This window comes from Stegostoma tigrinum, chromosome 1 (assembly GCF_030684315.1).
Source record: "Stegostoma tigrinum isolate sSteTig4 chromosome 1, sSteTig4.hap1, whole genome shotgun sequence".
NCBI classification, from domain to species: domain Eukaryota; kingdom Metazoa; phylum Chordata; class Chondrichthyes; order Orectolobiformes; family Stegostomatidae; genus Stegostoma; species Stegostoma tigrinum.
The window spans coordinates 154,234,580-154,247,463 of record NC_081354.1 but is presented as its reverse complement, the minus strand read 5'-3'; the positions used below and the strand labels follow the sequence as shown (position 1 = coordinate 154,247,463).

General features: G+C 39.5%; 1 long non-coding RNA gene across 1 annotated transcript in view; it reads right to left on the bottom strand.

Annotated features, from left to right (window-relative positions):
• LOC125456460 (uncharacterized) overlaps positions 1–5,375 on the bottom strand; it is a 147,801-nt gene extending 142,426 nt beyond the window's left edge. The window contains exon 1 of the long non-coding RNA XR_009446745.1: positions 5,131–5,375. This is a non-coding gene — a long non-coding RNA (uncharacterized LOC125456460). The remainder of the gene's footprint in view (positions 1–5,130) is intronic.
• Between the last annotated feature and the right edge of the window lie 7,509 nt (positions 5,376–12,884).

The window sequence follows — 12,884 nt, the reverse complement described above, 5'->3', positions numbered from 1 at the left end:
CTTTGTCCACCCCCATCCAACATCAGCATCTCCATACCATGTTATTTATAAATTCGTAGACTTGGGGTGAGATAAGGTAGGGACAAACCTACTTTACTTACTTGAAGCAATAATATAAGGAATTTAACAACTGGAAAACTCCCTGCAGGGTGATGGTATGTAATGCAGTTAGTAACTTAAATGAGTTAACTGACATTATAAGATAAGTTTCATCCATCAGGATGTAATGGATAATTTCTGGGAGAATCTAAACATTATGTACATGTCACAACAGGTTACTGAGTTATTGTTCTTTGTGCTTACAGCATGTAGCTAGGGGTATAATGTTCACTTCCTCTTATGTTAGGCCTGATGTCATACAACAGTTTCTTGGATCATGTTTCTTAGATGCAATGTAACCAACTATTAAGCAATATGAAATTAATCTATTTATTGTTTCTCACGATTGATCCCATTTTCTGCCTAGTCCATCACGTAAGCAAGCTTCACCAGCTGGTACCAATAGCATAGACTAATACCGGTAAGAAAGATTAGTGGTAATGAATGTAATCACGATACTTCAGCTTCTGTCTGACATTACTATAACTAGAGTTTCTTCCCTTTACAGCACCCAAATATTCTAAAATCAGCTGCAGTCGCTTACTCATTTTTGGTTGCAATAAGAAGAAAATTCTTGAAGTTATACTGCACCTTTCATTCTTCAGGGTATTTCAAGGCAGATACGGCCGATTAATTACCTCTGATGCAAACTTGTTGTTTTCTAGTCAAGCACAGCAGCTGATTTGCATACACAACAAAGTCCCACAGAGAGTAATGAGATGAATGACTAGTTATTCCTGATTGTTGTCAGGTGATGGATAAATATTCTCCCTGATAAACTTTTCTCTTCTTTGAATAATGAGGAGGAACTTTTTATACCTGAGTGAAAGGGCAGCTTAATGTTCTGTCCTAAAGACAATGATTGTTCAGTGAAACATTGGATTTCAACCTGAATTGTACAACCAACTATTGGAGTCGGTTTTAAAGTTTAAAGTCATAACCTTTGTTCATTTCTACTAAAAACAGAAAATGCTTAAATTACTATACAGGCCCAGGAGCATCTGTGGAAAGCAGAACAGAGTTAGCATTTCAAGTGGTAACTTTTTTTCAGATCTTCTTTCCTTATTTTACTAATAATGGCATAATTGATGGAAAAATCGTGAACAGGGATGTACTGCTGAGGCTGTATAACACTCTGGTCAGACCACATTTGTAATATTGTGAGAGTTTTGGGACCCATATATGAAGGAAGTTGTGCTGGCATTGGAAGGGGTCCAAAGAAAGTTTACGAGCACAATCCCAAGGAATGAGGGACATCATACAAGACTTTGGTTCGGCCACATTTAGAGTAATATGTACAGTTCTGGTTGCCACATTACCAAAAGGTTGTGGATGCTTTGGAGAGGGAGGAGAGGAGGTTCACCAGGATGTTGCCTGGTATGGCGGGTGCTAGCTATGAAGAGGGGTTGAATAGATTAGGATTATTTTCATTAGAAAGACGGAGATTGAGGGGGACCTGATTGAGGTCTACAAAATCATGAGGAGTACAGACAAGGTGGATAGCAAGAAGCTTTTTCCCAGAGTGGGGGACTCAGTTACTAGGGGTCATGAGTTCAAAGTGAGAGGAGGAAAGTTTAAGGGAGATACGCGTGGAATGTTCTTTGTGCAGAGGGTAGTGGGCACCTGGAACGCGTTGCCAGCGGAGGTGGCAGACGCAGACATGATAGTGTCTTTTAAGATGTATCTGGACAGGTACATAGATGGGCAGGGAGCAAAGGGATACAGACCCTTAGAAAATAGATGATAAGTTTAGACAGAGGATCTTGATTGTCACAGGCTTGGAAGGCTGAAGGGACTGTTCCTGAGCTGTAAATTTCTTTGTTCTTTGTTATAAAGCTAGGGAAGAAATCACAGGGCGCGTAACAGAGACATTTGTCTCATTGACATTCATGGGTGAGGTGCCGGAAGACTGGAAGGTGACTAATGTTGTTCCATTATTTAAGAAGGCTATAAAGAAAAGTCAAGGAACTACAGACTGGTGGCTGTGATGTCAGTTGTGGTTAAGTTGTTGGAGAGGATTCTGAAAGTACCTGCGCGCATTTGGAAAGGCAAGGGTAGATTAGAAATAGTCAGACTGACTTTGTGCTTGGGAAATCGTGTCTCACATATTTGATTGCATTTTTTCAAGAGGTGACTTAGAAGCAGAACAATGGAATTTATCTACATGGACTTTAGCAAGGCCTTTGACAAGGTTCGACATGGTGGACTGTTTCGTAAGGTTAGATCACATGGAATCCAGGGAGAGCTGCCCAATTGGGTACAAAATCGGTTTGACAGTAGGAAACAGAGGGTGGTGGTGGAAGCTTGTTGTTCAGACTGGAGGCCTGTGTTCACTGGTGTCCTACAAGGGTTGGTGCTGGGTCTACAGTTTTTTGTCATTTATAGAAGCTATTTAGATAAGAATATAGGAGGCATGGCTAATAAATTTACGACGGCACCAAAATTCGTGGTATAGTGGACAGTGAAGAAGGTTATCTAAAAGTACAATGGGATCTTGATCAATTGGGCCAGTGGCCTGAGGAAGGGGACATAGAGTTTAATTGAGATAAATCTGAAGTGTTGCACTTTGGTAAGACAAACCACGTCAGCTGTTAATGGTAGGGCCTTGGGTGCTGTTGTTGAGCAGAGAGATCTCAGGGTACAGGTACATCGTTCCTTGAAAGTAATTTCACAGGTAGACAGATGGTGAAGAAGGCATTTGGCATGCTTGCCTTCATTAGTCAGAGCATTGAGTACAAGAGTTGGAATGTCATATTACAGCTGTATAAGACATTAGTAAGGTCATATGTGGAGTTCCGTGAGCAATTCTGGTCTTCATGCTATAGGAAGGATGTTATTAAACTGGAAATGGTGCCAAAATAATTTATGACAATATCATTGAGACTGGAGAGTTTGAGTCATAAAGAAAGGCTGGGTGTGCTGGGACTTTTTTTCCCTGGCGTGTGTAAGGCTGATGTTATAGAGGTTAATAAGATCATGACAAGCATAGAAAAGGTGAATAGCCAAAGTCTTTTACCCAGGGTAGGGGAGTCCAGAACTAGAGGGTATAGGCTTGAAATGAGAGGGAAAAGATGGAAAAGGGCCCTGGGGGGTAACTTTTTCATATGGAGAATGGTGTGTACATGGAACAACTGCCAGGGGAGTCATAAAAACGGGTACAATTATAACATTTAAGAGACATTTGGATGGGTACATGAATGGGAAAAGTTTGGAGAGATATGGTCCAAATGCAGGCAAATGAGACTAGTCCAGTTTAGGAAACCAGGTCGACATGGATATGTTGGGCCGAATGGTCTGTTTCTGTGTTGTATGACTCTATGATTCATGAGGTGGGTCAAATATCAATGGGTAAACACATGGGAGATAGCAAACTTTGTTTCATAAGGCTCAGGACGATGGCAGAGAATAAAAATGATCAATTCAGAGTGAAAACAATTAATTGGTAGAGAGTTGACTTCAATGTGGCACAACACAGTCAGCAAATAATGTTTGATTGGAAATTCAAATTGCTGATGAGACACATCATTTCTAATGAGGAGTTGTCAACCTCAAAATGTGAACTCCCCTTTCTCCTCACAGATGCTGCTGGGCCTGCTAAGTTTCCCCACTAATTGCCATTTATGTTTCAGATCGCTCGCTTATACGATTCATCATTTTAACAATATAACAATAACTATATAGCAAGTTCCTTCCATAGCATCTCCATTTCTTTTACTTCTAAAGTTTTTTTTCCAACATCCTTGGTGAGGCCATATTTTTGGTTATTGCACAAGATGAATGAATTCCTTCTTTCGGGGTTTGTTGCACCACTCCAGTGTAGTTTCTCCACTTACTGAATTACTCTTTAACCCAACTATGTGCAATGGGATTGCTTTGCGGCCTCCCTGTCTACTTCTATCTAATATTTTTCTCCTTCATTAGGCCCTCTGAAAAACAAATAGCATCACCAGCCAGTATCACCAATGACCTTCTCCAATGTCTCAGGGCACTCTGAACCTTCTTTTTAAGATAGCTTTTAACTCTGTCCTCACTTAGTATAAAGAATAAATGAGGATTTCCAGTAAAATCAAATCTCTTTGGAATCTGAAGAATTCTCTGGGCTTCTACTTCTTTTTTCCTATTCTCCAGCCAAATCTTGCATGCGATTTTTCTCCTTCTTTGGAGTTGTAGTATTTTAACTACCATTGCTTTCGTTCCTTTACTTTCTCCCCACTTTCTTATTTCCATATCTTTCTATCTGACATTTTTCCTTCTCTTTCTGAATCACTTAATCACTTAAAGCATCTTACCCTTATATGATAACAAAGTGTGGAGCTGGATGAACACAGCAAGCCAAGCAGCATCTTAGGAGCATAAAAGCTGACGTTTCGGGCCTAGAAGAGTCTAGGCCCGAAACGTCAGCTTTTGTGCTCCTAAGATGCTGCTTGGCTTGTTGTGTTCATCCAGCCCCACACTTTGTTACCTTGAGTTCTCCAGCATCTGCAGTTCCTTACCCTTATATGATCGTGCTTTTAATTTAACCTTCACATAAACTGCTAACTTTCAGTTAAGCCTTAGTCACAAATTTCAAATAATCCTTTGATCCATTTTCTACTCCTGGAAAAGACTTGAGACAGTCAGTAACATTACAACTTGTATTTTTTTATGCTTTGTGCTTCCACATACTTGTTATCAGAAATTCTGATACCTTTTAAATTCAAAGAATTTTGATCCTACAAAACGTCCCAACTTTTCAATGTTACAGATCATGATAATATTGAACAAGATAGGTTCCAGAATGAAACTTGGTTGATAGATCATAGGTTTTAATGTTTATTATTTGTTTGCCATGGCATTCAGCCAATGAACATATTCACAAGAGGCTGCCAATGTACTTGTAACAAAAGAACATAAATGTTTATTGCCTTTAATTAAAAAAACGCACAGGTTATGTCACACTAAACAAGAACTATTTAAAATGTTCTTAATGCAATATCAGAAATAATGATACAACCGTTATATGCTCAAAAACAATTGTGCAGACACACAAACCTCAATGAAGAATCTTTAAGATCCTGCTTCATTTGGCATGACAGTCATCAAATCCTTTTTCAATAAATTCCACTTGATGCAATTTTCTTGAGATACTGTCTTTTCCGGGGACTGTTAAAGAGCTGATAGTACTTGTTATCTGATAGCATTAAACTGTAGTTTTCAATAAACTTTTTGTTCTGGAGTTTGCATCTAATCAATTTAGGACATTTTCCCCCAGTCTTGACTGCTTGTTAACAGCATGTCCACTGTCACAGCCCATTTTTTCTCTGCATAAACCTATCTATTTCCTCACTGCCTTCTGGACTGTTCTGATTTTCTGTGTTAGAGGACTGTTGTCACTAGGCAACTGCAATTTTTTTCTTTTTTCTATCTGTTTTTCCCGTGCACTGAACTATTTAACTCAAAGGTTTTAAAGACCCCATTTAAATACATGTAATGAAACAAATCTCTGGACACCTTGCTACCACCCATAGCAATTCTCAAAATGATACTAAAAGCTATGTGCTCCCCTTCTTAACATGCACAACATGAAATTACAAATCAAACTTCAACAATCCTTCATTTAAGAATTCAATTTCTCATTAAAAATATGTTATGTACCTTTATCATACACTGAAATATTAACTTATTCCTAGTACACAAGTTCTGTTTTTTTTATCTAATAGAGCTTTATTATTTTGGGGAAAAGGAAAGGCATTCATATGTGTTTTCCTTTTGCTGAACTCGAGCACTGATAATTTCAGTCAGCAAGTTATTCCACTCTGGAATTGTGCTCCTACAAATCTTCCCGTATCTTCAAATGTTTATTTTGCACCTACATTTCCTTCGCAGGTTGAGTCAATTCATCTAAACCTTCTCCTAACTCTTGCTTGTTGTCTGGCCTCTTTTACTTGCAATGCTGTCAAATATTTCAATACCTATCAGTGCATGTTGTTGCTCTTGGATCTTGTTCCTCTGGGGTTGTAAGGATGCTGAATGAATGGGTTGCTCTGTGTACTTCATCACTTCTGCAGATTCTGTCTGCTCCTCTCCACTTTTCTTTGTTGTTATCTTTCCCACTTCCACCAAAGTGGCTATGATAGCACTTAATGAGGTCTCCTAGGACTTGGATATGGGACAATTAACAGTTGGTTTAAAGAATTGTTTTGATCACTTGACTTATGATCAAGCATCACAGACAGTGAATATAATTGATTAATTTTCTTTGAATTTACTATCAGTGACAAGTAGATCATACAATAAAAATGAAATATTGGTATCACTTATCACCGTTTATGATTTTTTTCCCTCAATTTTCAGCTTATTTCGTCTAACTGGGGATTTAGACAGACCAAAAAAAAACACAAAATGACATTCTCATCCATTTTTCCACGAGCCTACAAGATTTCTATCTTGTAGATATGGAAACATAAGAAAAGGAGAATTGAACAAGCCATTTGGCTCTTCAAGCCACAAACCATTCAGTTAGAACATAACAGCTTTTCTACCTCAATGTCAATTTCCAACATTCCTTCGTACCTTTAATATTTAGAAATCTATTAATCTCTGCCTTGAATATACTTAATAACTAAACATTTAAAGTCCTCTGAGATGGAGGATTGCAAGAATTCACTGAAGAAATTCCTCCTGTTCTCAGTCATAGAGTCATACAGCACAGAAAAAAGCCTTTTGGTTCAACAAGCCTCGGTCAATCTATCTACACTGATAATAAAGTGTGAAGCTGGATGAACACAGCAGGCTAAGCAGCATCTCAGGAGCAAAAAAGCTGATGTTTCGGGCCTAGACCTGCTGAAGATGCTGCTTGGCCTGCTGTGTTCATCCAGCTTCACACTTTATTATCTTGGATTCTCCAGCATCAGCAGTTCCCATTATCTCTATCTACACTGATCCCATTTTCCAGAACTTGGCCCATAGCCTTGAATGTTATGACTTTTCAAGAGCTTATCCAGGTACTTTTGAATGTGTGACGATGCTATCACTTTAAAAAGGTTATTTTGTCATTTTTTTTTGAAGAGACGTTCTAAAGGCAGTGGCGCAAAACTGGCTACTAAAAATGGCTTAAGTAACTAACTGAGGAGGCCTTTAGGTTCTGGTAAAACAGTTGTAGGAATGGAAGGGGAGTGGCTAGCTCTCACAAATGAGGCTTTCTAGTTTTAATTTTTAGCTGTCAGAAGCTGCTTGGGGTCCCAGAAGGGTTGGAAGCATCAGTAAACGATTTCTAGATGCTACTTTCTCTGAAATCTCTTGATGTTGTTTCCTCCTAGATTGGAGAATTGCATATAAGAATCTGTGTCTGCATTTACCCTTTTGCCAAGGGGTGTGTTTTTGGGATGCTGCTATATTGGAACAGTTAATTAGTAATAGGTACTGCATCTATCATTTGGTTCAGTTGTCCAGTAGTAAAATTATTCTAAATTCCTCTTTCTGTTGTTTGTATTTTAACAACCGCATTTAATTAAATTGTATTTTGCTTAAAGTCATGCATTCCACATCTACCTTTAAAATAAGAAAAAGTTAGGGTCTAGGCTATTTCTTAAAATATTTTGAGGGGGTCTGCTCTGGTCCATAACAAACGTCATGAGGATTCCCCCATACTCCCTCTCAGGCATTGCATTCCAGATTCTCATAACTCTCTGTGTGAAAACATTTTTACTTAAGTCCCCCCAAGCCTTCACCTTCTAATTAAGCCCCTTTGTTACCAACCTTTTAATTAAGGGGAGTAACTTGTTCCTACCCACTCTGTCCATGCCCCTCATATTCTTAAACACCTAAATCAGGTCCCCCCTCAACCTTCTCTGGTACAAAGAAGTCAACCCAAGCTTATCCAGCCTCTCTTCACAGCTAAAATGCTCCAACTCAACCAACATCGTGGTAAATCTCTGCTACATCACTTCCATTGTAATCATATCCCCCTGGTAGAGCAATGACTAGAAATGTACACAGTACTCCATCTCTGGGTTAACGAAAGTTATGTACAGCTACAACGTAACATCCCTGCTCTTATAATCCACGCCAAGGCTAACAATGACAAGTGTCCTATATGCTTTTTTAACCATCTTATTAACCTGCCCTGCTATCTTCAAGGATACGTGGATAACCTCACAAAAGCCTTCTGTTCTTCTGAGCATTCTGGTGCCCTGCCATTCATTGAGTACTCTCTTATCTTGTTACTTCTTCTAAAGTGCATCATTCTTATTAGTGAAGGCTAAGTTCCATGTACCACTGACCTGCCAACTTGACCAGCCTGTCTATATCTTCTTGAAACCTAAGAACTTCTTCCTCACTGTTGAAAAAAAACAGCCAATCTTTGTTTCTCTGTGTCCTAAAAGATCCACCCGCTATCCTGAGCAAGTGTCCCTGGTTCTAAATAGTCCCAGATAGGGCAAATAGCCTTCCGACCTTTAACCTGTAGAGCCCTGCAAGAAATTTTCATGTTTCAGTGAGATCACAGTAGTATTTTCCTGGTACATTGGAGTATTTGTTACGTCTACCAGTGCTTGAATTGTGAAAGGATGTTTGACGTAGTTTGCTGCCACCAAACCTTCTTTGTCTATGCTTTGCCATGGTCCTATCTACTGATCAGTGGATACAACACTGCATAGTGTACCAGCATAGCGTATCTATAGAAGAGGTACTTTTCTTTGGAGACAGGTAGGTTTATAATAGGACAGCAATAAGAATGTCTACATTTGGTCAGGCATAATTACAATGATCTTAGACAGCCCTGTGCAGCTAAATCTGCACACTCCAAAAGCGAGACTTTGTCCCCAAACACACTGCGTAGTATCAGCAGAATGGGTGAAGGCAATATACTATGAAGATTAATCCCTTTGGAATCATCACCTCATCTTTCTGAACTAATCTGACCTAATCATCTTTATTAAACTTTAGTGTGAGCCTTCTGAAAATCCAGATACACCATGTCCACTGGTTCTCCCTGATACATTCTGCTAGTGACAACCACAGTAAGTCCAATAGGCTTGTCCAACATGAGTTTCCTTTTATAAATCTATGTTTAATTGCTCAATCCTGCTATTGTTTTCAAAGTAACATAGTGGGGAACCGGAAGAACACAACAGGCCAGGCAGCACCAGAGGAGCATGAAAGCTGATGTTTTAGGTCGGAACCCTTCTTCAGAAAATGACTCGACCCGAAATATTAGCTTCCCTGCTCCTCTGATGCTGTCTGTCCTACTGTGTTCATCCAGCTCCATACTGTGTTATCTCTTCTCCAGTATCGGCAGTCCTTACTATCTCTCATTGTTTTCAAAGTATTTGGTTATCAGTGTTTTTGCCAATACTGATGTCGGGCTGAAAGGTCAGTAATGCTCATTTTTCCATCTTTGCTCCATTTTTAAAAATGGTATAGCGCGTAAAAATAGAACAGTATCAAAACAACGGCTTTCATTCACGTGCAGTACAATGACACAGTTACGGAGTATGGTTTTTCCTACAAATAACAATGCTCTTTTAAATTACCATGCATTATGCTGAACTTAGCTGCAGATTTTATCTCTTTATTTCAGCTTTTGTCTGTACCATACAATAGTTTGAAATATGACTTCTTTTCCACAATGTTAAAAATATTTCTCAATACTCTTCCGTGAGGGGTTGAAACTTTTCCCAGTATTGTGATCAAAATGCTAAGACTGTCAAAACAGACTATTTCACATTATAGCTGTTTGTGAGATTTTAATGCAAGTATTAGCTGTCACATTTTCCAAGCTTGCAGGGACTACACTGCACAATTAAGAACTAATTAAGAATGAAGAATTGTCTTCAGGCTTAGACTTTAAATTAACACCATTTATAATGTCCCCCCCCCAAGCTTTTTCTCCCTCATCATACTTATTGATTAACAGTTATATAAGGCAGAAACTTACAGGGGTGTGAGTGACGTGGACTGTGGCAAGATTTGAGGAAGAATTAAACAAAAAGTCCACAAGGCCAATTGGAAGCATCTTCCTTTATCTTTTATGCTTTTCCACATGCGATTTAGTTCTCGCGAGGCAATAGCAAGTTGCCAATTAAGGGGATTATTGCTTCATAAGCATCTTGTTAATGGCCCAACTTGTCTCATTAATATTCAGCTTTCATTCAAACCAAACTCGCAAAACAAGCTAGATTTTGAGAAGTCTCGACACAGAAACGAGAGCAGGTACCTGATGAATTAAGCTCACGGTTTGATCCAAACAACCACCATGTTGAATGCTGGTTCCAAACATCTCAGGGCACACTGCTGAGGCATGGACTACACACACCCAATGCCCAGAAAAATTGGAATCTGCTATGTGCCAACTGCAAATAATCCTCATGGCACATTTCTGATCCACTGCAATGCTGCACCTCAGACTGACCAGCAAGTATCATGAGAATACTGCAGCAAGGACACTGTGTGGTCAGGGACTTGCACCCAACTCACAGACTGGACCAGGCTGCATTCCCCAATTCCTTTGCATGCTGTCAATATGCTCACACAGTTCAACCCGACACTCATTCAGTGCGCATGGCATTACTTTCTTGCGGTGCCTCGCCCAAGCTTTTTTTAGCATTTTACCGCCAGTCAGTGTTAAAAAAAAATTGTTTCTGTCTTTCCGCCTTTTAGCACAGAGGCAAAGGAAGGATGCTTTATGTGGTTTATCTACAGACCTCATTCAAGGCAAGGGGGAAAGCCTTCAATAGGGGTTCCTGTCTCAATAAGACAAGCACTCCAGGGGATTGGAAACGGTTGGTGAGGCATCTGAGCAGTCAGATTCTGCATGCTCTCTACTTAAAGGGGTGGCAAACTGAATGTTGGGCAGCCCAAGGCCAGTATTGATTTGTTTGCTTTATTGGAAGCTGCCTTCCTCCGGGAATGAGAGGCCGTGTTGGGGAAGGTGAAATTAGGTGGCACAGCTGTGGGGGTGGTGTCCAAGGCAAGAACTAACATCATCTCGAGTTAGTGTTGTTGGGGATTGTTTTGGGTGACAGCAAGTGAGGGAGGATGTTGCAAACTGATAAATCATGAACCGTGGCAGGAGGTGGATACAGGAGCAGAGACGGAATGAATGTGAAGTTTCAGAGAGAAAATGGTGGCACCTGCAGTGGCTCAGCCAGGTACTGCCTAGTATTGTGGCTTGTACTGCTGGTTGTGGGGGATGGAGAAGTCCCTGCTCTGCACCACACTTGTACCTCATGTCCAGAGCAAATATCAAGAACTGTATAGGGCAGCCACTGGACTGACAGCGCTTATCCGAGTGCACAACAGCCTTTTAAAGATCGGCTGAGACAAGCGATGCTGGTGAATTCTATGATGTCTGCTGAATGGTGAGTTGTTGGCCCAACGGTGCATGCTGGGAGTAGGGCATGAAGCTCTGGTTAACAACAGACTGGGGACTTGGGATCTGGCCAGCTCAGGTCTGGGATTTGGACAGGTTGGGACAGATTGGGTCTGGGATTTGGATGATTTGGACAGATCTGCAGGGATCTGGACAGATTTGAACAGATCTAGGGTATCAACTGTCTCAGCAGATTTAAATGGACTTTGAAGCAAGCATCCTAGATCTCTAAGTAAAACTTAGGGGAGAAGTGGAAAATCTGTTTAATTTTGGTCACTTGTTGTTGGTTGAATCAAAAGCGTGGTAATGGCTCTTTCAGTCACTAAGAGTTTTCTGGGAGGGGAAGAAATGACTTTGGGGGTTTTGCAAAAGGTGAGCAAAGAAATGCTGCTGGAATTGGCGGATAAGATGGTTAAGATGGTCTTTCACTATGAGAAGAGGTAATTACAACAATGACATGACATTGAAAATTGCTGGAAAGGCCATCAGAATCTTTGGAAATGGCTAGAATTCAATTGCAGATGAAGCAGCTTGAACAGGAAAGGGAATTGTTTATATTATGGTTATAAGCAGAGGAAAGACAAAAGGAAAAAGAGAGAAAAAAGGGAAGAAGAAGAATAGGAGAAAGAAAGAAAGTTTGAACTTTAGAAGGTGCAAAATAGGTAGGATATCTGACTGAAAATGATAGAAATGGTACCAGAAAAAGTACTCAACCATTGAAAAAGAATTATTGAGTTTGGTAGTGGCCTTACAACATTTTAATATTTACATTGCAAACAATGAATCAGAGACGGTTGTGTATACTGATCACAATACTTTGACATTTCTGGAAAGATTAAAGGATAAAAAACGCCAGATTATTTCATTGGTATTACATGTTACAAGCATTTAATTTACAGATTATACATGTTACAATTCGTGAAAATATTATCACAGTTGCATTATTGCAGGTTTAAAAGAAAAGTTCTTAATAAGATAGAAACAGTTGTGTTCAATGTTATATATAAATATAATTTGTATAAAATGTGTAACTATGGTCTAATGAGCTATGGATCTAGTAATTTGATTGAGTTAAAGTTTTAAGGGAAAAAATGAAGCCATATTTTCATAAAGATCATTCATAATTTTAAGGGGGGAGATATTGGAAAGTTGGATAGTAAGAAGGCAGGAAGTTAGAATTTGGTGTTTGTAAAATGTTAGGGAGGAAAGCAATGCGTGGTCCCTTTGAAGGTGATGTATGTTTTTCTATGCTTAGAGATTCAAAAGGGATGCCTTTGGGCAGCAGCATGTGGGTTTTTGGGTGCATAGAATTGAATTGAAATATTTGTATCAAAAAACTGTGCTGTTAGCAGGCCAAACAACAGTTTTGTTTTGTTAGCAAAACACAAGTTTTGAATTTAGCTGCTTAATTTATATCAGGCACTCAGATGCCAAA